The sequence below is a fragment of the Berghia stephanieae genome, chromosome 1, assembly GCF_034508935.2.
Source record: "Berghia stephanieae isolate SIO BIC M18660-M18661 chromosome 1, UCSD_Bste_1.3, whole genome shotgun sequence".
In the NCBI taxonomy this organism is placed as follows: domain Eukaryota; kingdom Metazoa; phylum Mollusca; class Gastropoda; order Nudibranchia; family Aeolidiidae; genus Berghia; species Berghia stephanieae.
Genome location: NC_088360.1, coordinates 49,112,225 through 49,121,194, shown reverse-complemented (window position 1 = coordinate 49,121,194; position 8,970 = coordinate 49,112,225). Strand labels below are relative to the sequence as shown.

General features: G+C 37.3%; 1 protein-coding gene across 2 annotated transcripts in view; it reads left to right on the top strand.

The window, feature by feature from the left end:
• The window catches only part of LOC144964145 (uncharacterized), a 17,588-nt gene extending 9,113 nt beyond the window's left edge, over positions 1-8,475 (top strand). For both annotated transcript variants that reach the window (XM_078898092.1, XM_078898083.1), the window contains 2 exons: positions 3,995-4,088; positions 8,338-8,475. The gene's annotated coding sequence lies outside the window, so the exon portion shown is untranslated. The remainder of the gene's footprint in view (positions 1-3,994; positions 4,089-8,337) is intronic.
• The last annotated feature ends 495 nt before the right edge of the window (positions 8,476-8,970 follow it).

Genomic DNA, 8,970 nt, shown 5'->3' with positions numbered 1-8,970 from the left:
CCTCTATCACTCGTGTACAATTTTGATTAGCAGAGATGTTAAATGTGTCATTTACATAGCTAGACGTCTAAGTGTTTTGTCAGTAAAACAAATATAAAAAGCTTTTTAAGCTTATTTTTCTCTCTCGTACGGATTTGGGGCATGCCACTTTACCCCCGGCCCCAAATCCTTACTATTAATCCGAGTATTCAAAAGATCACATTAGTTTCAAAATGTCAGCATTTATACAGAGCATATCCACTAAATGGGATTCTCAAAACCAATAAATAGCAACACCGTTTCAATGTGTGTCAATAACCAGTACTATGATGCCATTTTTTGTTATATTAATCTGTCTGTCGTTTGATAAGGGAAAAACCCGAAACGTCCAAACAATTCGTCTTTTTGCATAAACAAGCTGAAAAAAACTGTTATCTGTCTGCTACACGCTACAGAAACACGGATAAGTTCCGGATTTATAAGCTTAGGAGGCAAGATGGCCGAATGGTTTGCGCGTTGTACTCTGGACTCAGGGGTTCTGTGTTCGATTCCGACCGAAGCCATTTTGTACTTTCCTAGAGCAAGAAAATTTACCCCAATCACTCACTCCATTCAGGTGTAAAAGGGTACCTGTCAAGCTGAGATAGTAATCTGCGATAGACTAGCGTCCTGTTCAAAGGTTTTCAAACAAATACGTTAATTGTCCGCTTCACGCTATTGAAACCGGGATAACCCCTGCACCATTGGCTACAAAGCTCTAAAGGACTTACTTTGTCTTATAATGAGCCCAAGTGGCTCAGAAGGACTTACTTAAAAATATTTTCATGGAGAATTCCCGAAATAAATAACGATAAAGATAATTGATCCCACAAGTTACCGAATAGATGTTTTAGACACGTTACTGTTGTGTCACAAAGTGTGACACTTCTTAAATTATATTTATAAACATACGTTTTTAAATTGCCGAAAATGTTTATGTTGCTATGCATTCTGTACGTGGTTTCATCACATAGAATTATTTTTTGAATTGTTCTTGCTTTTTTATATTCAGAAGTGAAATAAATAAATAAATAAAATTAATTTACAAAAACAGATAAAATGGACGTTTCGGGTTTCCTTCATCAACAAAACAAGATGAATGAAAAACTACAGACGAATGAGATAATGTGGTGGTGGCGTTGTTAAGATGCATAAACAAAAACATTGATGGGCAGGAAATTGTATGCTACTTTGTGAGGAAGAGCGAATTAAAACAGAGTAATGGAAATTTATAAAAGGTGCGTAATTAATTAATTTAAAAGAGGAGAGGCGGGTAGGAACTGTGTCATGCAGTATAGAAAGTGAAATAAAATAAAGTGTGGACTATTGTTGGAAAATAAATACAATGGAATTGGAAATAAATATAAAATATAAGGGATGTAGGTATTAATATATTAGTGGCATTAGCAGCAGCAGAATCAACAGTAGAAATAGTAGTAACTAGTAGTAGTAGTAGTAGTAGTAGTAGTAGTAGTAGTAGTAGTAGTAGTTGTAGTAGTAGTAGTAAAGTAGTAGTAGTAGTAGTAGTAGTAGTAGTAGTAGTAGTAGTAGTAGTAGTAGTAGTAGTAGTAGTAGTAGTAGTAGTAGTAGTAGTTAGTATAGTAGTACTTGGGATGCAGAAAATAAAGACAGGCATTGCAACTTTGACACGACGCCGCCAAGTCTGGGACTTTTTTGTCCTAGTACGGAAGGCTGCTATATTTTACTACTATCACAAACGATATGAACACGGGACTGGGACAGTCCTGTCCCGTTGATTTTGTAGCATTTCACAACGGCTTGGGACACAACGGGACTGTTTTGTCCCGTCCCAATAGGTGCTGTAGGTTTCTCTAAATTATATATTATGTTACAGATTTGGGATAGGACTGTCCCAGGACAGTCCTGTCCTAATGCGGAAGGGGTGTTAGGATGTTTGACTATTAAATTGATGCTGTATGACTTTGGGACAAGCCGTGTACGTGTTCCAGTCATGACCGTACGGATTTGGAATGAGGGGGTTTGGTAATCTATTTTCGATTTTTTACAAGGTTTACCAATAATAGCTCACATGTCTTTACCTCAAAGCAATAAAAGACATCAATTAATTGAGTTCATTCAGTTTAGTCTAAACTATCCGCATCGAGAGCTGTTAGAATTCGGGGTATAGAAAAAGCGTTCGAAATTGGGGCGACCTACCCCACTTTGCAATATACAGTTGAAACCAAAAAGTACACGGAAAAAAAATCAAATTTGACACATGGAAGCTGATAGACGCTATTGTGAGGAGCGAATAGAGCATCGATCTATACAACAAATACCAAATCCTGGACAGTATACCAGCAGATGATATCAATACCCTTTGCAGCAATGTAAAGGAGATGATATTGTATACCAGCAATTCAGTTTTGGGACACAAAAGAAAAGAAAGGAAAGAATAGATTTTTGACAACATATGGCGGCAACTCATTGAGGAAAGAAAGATGGCAAATCTTGAAATAGAAGAGCAGCTTCGGATAGGTAGGAAGAGAAAAACAAAGAAGTTAAAAAGAATGCTCGCAAAGATAAGAGAGAATACACGGAAGCAGAGGCGCAAGACGCAACACAAACACAACATTCTTTATGTATTTGTATGCATGTATGTATGTATGTATGTATGTATGTATGTATGTATAAGAATAATAATAATAATAATAATAATAATAGATCTTTATTGTACATAAATATGGCAATTTGTCATTTAGTTACACTTGTCATAACGTTATATGATAACTATAACATTGAACAGACACCTCACTCCTACCCATTCTCTCTCTCTCTCTCTCTCTCTCTCTCTCTCTCTCTCTCTCTCTCTCTATCTATCTCTCTCTCTCTCTCTCTCTCTCTCTCTATGTATGTATGTTTGTATGTATGTATGTATGTATGTATGTATGTATGTATGTATGTATGTATGTATGTATGTATGTATGTATGTATGTATGCATGCATGTATGCATGTATGTATGTATGTATGTATGTATGTATGTATGTATGTATGTATGTATGTATGTATGTATGTATGTATGTATGTATGTATGTATGTATGTATGTATGTATGTATGTATGTATGTATGTATGTTTGAGTGTATGTATGTATTATATATGTATTATGTATGCAGGTATGTATGTATATATGTAATTTGTCAATTATTCTAAATATTTCAATTTGTGAATTTATTGAAAAATATATTTATTTTTTCATTATTATTATTGTTGTTGTTGTTGTTATTATTATTATTATTATTATTATTATTATTTTATTATTATTATTATTATTATTATTATTATTATTATTATTATTATTATTATTATTATTATTATTATTATTATTATTATTATTATTATTATTATTATGAAGCTATATATGGATGGATAGATGGATGAATGCATGTATGTCGTGTATGTAAGTAGTTATGTGAGTAATTATTTTAAGTTGCATGTATGCATGTATTGTGTGATTGTGTTTTTATGCGCGTGCGGGTTGGTGTGGGTGTCTGTGTGGGTTGTGTGTGTGTGTGTGTGTGTGTGTGTGTGAATATATTTAATTTTTCATTATTATTGTTGTTGTTGTTGTTGTTCTAAGTATTATTATTATTATTATTATTATTATTATTATTATTATTATTATTATTATTATTATTATTATTATTATTATTATTGTTTAGCTATATATGGATGGATAGATGGATGAATGCATTTATGTATGTAGTGTATGTAAGTAGTTATGTGAGTAATTATTTTAAGTTTAAATGTATGCATGTATTGTGTGATTGTGTTTTTATGCGCGTGCGGGTTGGTGTGGGTGTCTGTGTTTGTGTGTGTGTGTGTGTGTGTGTGTGTGTGTGTGTGTGAATTCTTTCTCTTGTATCTTAATAGAAGTTTATTGTGTCATCACTACCGTGTCTTTTATTGTATACTACATATTATATTTTTGTGTGAAATATTATCTCCGTGACAGACATATCACCAAATGGAACCCCTCTACAAGTTTTACCGAATCGTATCCACAAACAAGGGAAGGGACGGAACAGACTTTGTCTCAACCATTGAGGGTAGGTTTATTGATATAATCTTTATTGTCAAAATGGCAATTTGTCATTTGGTTTAAAATGTTTGAAATTAAAAATACAATACCAAGATAGACAGACAAAAATGCATTAATAGAATAAACATCGAAATGATAAATGATATAAATATCTAAATGAAGATGACGTTTCATAACAGTTTCGAAAACCCAACCATACTCTCTCTCTTACTCACACGCACACTTCCACACATCCTAAACATACACACACACACACACACACACACACACAAACACACACACAGAGGCATGAAAGCTTGTAAAGTTGTAGAGTTATAACATTGATAATAATGGTCTTCTGTACTGTGTTCCAAATGTTATCTACGACATGTATACGTCTTAGAGTGTTATTTTATTTAATGGATTTTTAACCTTATTTAATCATTTTATTCTTTTCACTTTTGTCATTTTGGTGTTAGCCAGATATTTATTTTGTCCATAAATAAATTTTAGAGGGAAAGTGCCTCCCATTTGCTAAATGCAACTTGGAACACTACACCCTACGGACTCTCTACTCACACACCGACGCCACCGTAACGTTTCATTCACACGCTCACGAAGTGTTTGTACCCCGAAACGTCTATTGTCTGTTCTGCTCTCATCCGAAGCCTCTCCATTTTCACCTTTTTCGTATTTTTACAATCTCAGGTTTCAGTCCGCCCCCACTCCTACTGCTTTCTTTTTAAAGAAGAATGTTATCTAAATGGTGCTGTAATGTATGTGGTTTTTGTTTATTCATCTTAGCAACGCCAATACCACATTGTTATCTCATCCGTTTTATCTTTTTTCGTATATTAAGGGGCGTTTGGGTCTAATTAGTAGGAAAATGCTTCAAAAAAATGAATTTTGAGATTTTGGTGGAAAACGATATTTTATTATCTTAGAAAATATTATTATCGAAGTCCAGCTTCTTAAAATAGACTATAAAGGCACGGAAAACATAGTCGAAAAGGGTATTGGTAGTATTAAAAGTGTGAAAACCGGAAAGTTATTTTGCTATTTTCTCAATATGTCATTTTTCATTGTATGGGATACTGTGTGATACAATGCTGTAAACGGCCAGGTACTCATGTTACACCTGAGTACGGTGAGAGAATGTAAGTAAAAAAGAACCTTTTCCAAGGACTCAACTATGCGCCGCTCAGAGCGGGGCACGAGTCATGGACCTTCCTGTCCGAAGGCGAGTGTCATATCACAAGATCACATTGCCGCAAGGTGCACATATTTTGCAGGTCCGACAACCGAACGCGAGAAGGCATCCTTCCGTCTCAAGAGACGATGGTTTGCACCCTGTATGGCTTTGGTCTCATCAGTCTTATTGAGAGCAGCGACGGGTGTGACTCAGCAGACCAATCCTTGCATGGCAGTCTCTACCGCAGTTGTTGAACACGTAGTTTGACTGTGTGTTTGGTGTTTGGATCTGCTGCCTCTCTTTCCTCCTTGCTCTCCTCTCCTCAAACTTTTTCTTTCTCCTCTCCTCATCTCTCTTCACTCCCTCCATCATCGCATATCCCCAGCCGCTGCGGTCGTCAGCAAGCGATTCCCATGTGTTTGAGTCGATGCCTCTCAATTTCATGTCTCTTTTGCAGACATCATAGAAGCGCAGACCTGGACGGCCAGTTGGTCGCCGTCCAGAAGCTAGTTCACCGTACGTCCTGTGTACGTGACCAAGCCATCGCAAAAGTCGCTAGCAGAGCATGAGATGCATACTGAGGGAGTTCGTTCTTTCTAGCACTGCATTGTTAGTGAGTCTTTCCTGCCACCTGATGCCTAGAATTCGTCGTAGACAGCGAATGTGGAAGTTTTCCAGGCGGTTCTCCTGTCGGGCAATGTTGTCCAGGATTCACTGCCGTACAGTAGGCTACTGAATACACATGCCTGGTAGACTTTGAGTTTGGTGTTCAAAGTGGGTTGGTTGTTGGTCCACACTCTCTTGCTCAGTTGTGCCATGACAGCGGCAGCTTTGGCGATGCGCTTGTCTAATTCTGCATCAAGTGAGAGGTTGCTGGTGATGGTTGTGCCCATGTATGTGAAGTGATCAGTGACTTCTAGCTCCTCGTTGTCAATGCGAATTGCTGGTATAGAGGGGATATCCTGACACATTACATTTGTTTTCTTGATGCTGATCGTCAGCCCGAATTCCCTGCATGCGTGGGAAAACCTGTCCATCAGCCGTTGGAGGTCTTCCTCGGTATGCGCGCATAGAGCTGCATCATCTACAAATAGCATTTCCTTTATGAGGACTGTGCGGACCTTGGTCTCTCAGCCGTGCCAGATTGAACAGCTTTCCATCACTTCCGGTGTGTAAGTAACTCCTTCTGGGGACTCTTTGAATGCAAACTTCAGCAGTAAGGAGAAAAATATACGAAACAAAGTCGGTGCAAGGACACAGCCTTGTTTCACGCCGCTGCGCATGGGGAAGGGTTTAGAGGCTCCCCTGTCGTAGTTGATTGTGCCCTTCATGTTGTCGTGGAAGGAGGCAATGATACTTAGCTGCTGTGGAGGACAGACAATTTTCTTTAGCAGCTGGAAAAGGTCCTTCTTGCTAACAAGGTCAAATGCCTTTGTCAGGTCGATAAATGCAACGCGAGTATGGGCTTGATATGACGTTGTCGTAATGGAAACTATTTTTCATTAGTTTGATGGTATTACCATTACAACTATAGCCCATAAGAATATGGATTATCAGACCCAGTCCAAACTTTAAGGTAGTTGGCATTTTAAATATCGATCACACAATCGGAGTTCCGGGGGAGTACGCCTAACAAATCTGGGCAGAATTCAGAAATGGTCAGCGCACAATTAATTAAGGTTGTCAGTTTCTCTTTAAAAAATCTCGTCTCCGCTGAGGATGATTTGAAACCCGAAAAATGTTTGTTTATATATATATATATATATATATATATATATATATATATATATATATATATATATGACTTACTGACTGAAGGCCTTTCGCTTCCTAATCATCCGACCGGGACGCCTCGGCTGCCTCTCTAATCATGTGTCATTTCCTTCCACAGTTCACGGTCTTTTGCTGTGGAATCTAATTCATAAAGTCTTCCTTTGATTTTATTTTTTAAATTATTTTGAAGGCGATATAGGTCTCTATTGAGGACAGTGTGAATTGACGTGGGTGGTCTACCTTGATATTTCTTGTGTCCAGATGGGGTGAAAAAAAGGATTCATGGCTTTATTAGCTGGTATATTTTCATCTCTACTGCTGAGTATATCCCAAAACGCCGCCATCTTGCCTCCAGTATTTAAATGGATAAGGGTCTTTCATTGCATTTCATACAGTGTTTTATTGCTTACTTTTGTGGGGTATCGTATATTCATGACTCTTTTCGGTTGTTTTCTATGGAATCTGTCTAATCTTTGCTCTTCGGTTCCACTCAGTGCCCATGTTCCGTAGTTGCATATACGCATGTATTTTACAAGGGTTGTGTATAATTTGATTTTAGTGTTTATTTTTATTTTATCGTTTCTAATCCATATATGTAATAATTTATTTATTGCAGCCGTCGATAAACTTTGTTTTCTTTCTACGTCTTCCTTGTCTCCTATTAATGATCCTACTTTTTTTCGTGGCTCTCCTTTCATCTTTCTTCCTTGACAGTAATGTTACATCAGTTTTGTCAGTATTAACGGACAGTTGGTGATTTTGTAAAGCTCCTTGCATGTCATTTACATGGACTTGTTTGTGAATATATATATATATATATATATATATATATATATATATATATATATATATATATATGTATATGTGTGTGTGTGTGTGTGTGCGTGTGTGTGTGTGTGTGTGTGTATTATTGTTTTCATTTGAATTTGAATAATAAATTAAATCTTCATACAAAATTTTGCTTTACAGAATTCTAGACAAGAGTATCCATTGAGCTTGGGGGTCCCGATAGCTCAGTGGGTGGAGCACTCTCTTCACACGGAAAGGGCCCAAGATCGAGCAGTAGATATTTTTTTTTCTGGTTTCTAATTTTACCAAGCAGTGAATGGGTAGCTGGGTCAGTCATATCTGGCGGATATGTACTTTGCGATAGACAATTGCTATTGTCCGTATCATGTTATAGTAACCGGGATAAACCCCGGCTCCATAGACCTAAATGGCTCTAAAGGCCTACTTTATCCATTGAGCTCATACAAGAAACCGGGCTTTCCATTTTGCTATGTTTACATAAGCATATGTTTGTGTTTTACAGCATACAACTACCCATTCTTTGCTGTACAGTGGCACCCGGAGAAACCAATATTCATAAGGAAACCTGAACTGGCTATTTCAACATCTGAACATGCCATCAAAGTTGGACAGTACTTTGCGAATTTTTTCATCAGCGAAGGTGATTATAAATAAATAAAGATAAGGTATAAATTTCCTTTATTCATCCCAAATGGGAATTTAGTCTTTAGGGTCTATTCCAAGGAAAAACTAAAATAACCCAGAGCCGCAAACTGTGCTCGGGCTAGGTGACTTGCTCAAGGCCATACAGCGATTGTGCTCGGGAGGTGACTTGCTCAAGGCCATACAGCGTAAAGTGTATTCGAACTCATCACCTTTCGGTTACGAAGCAAAGACCGAACCGATAAACCACGCTGCCCCACACAAACAAATACACACCAACACACACACGAACGCACACACACATACAAACACACACACACAATCATTCCTCTTTTGACATGTCGGGACTTTTAACTATTCAGACTCACTTAATCCCGACAATGTTTCCACGACTCCGATCTTACGGTACTAAAAATAATGTTTGGCGAACCTACCCAGCTGTGCCTATGATAAGTGCTTTCAGTGGTCAAAGTTGTAATGTTGAATGGCACAA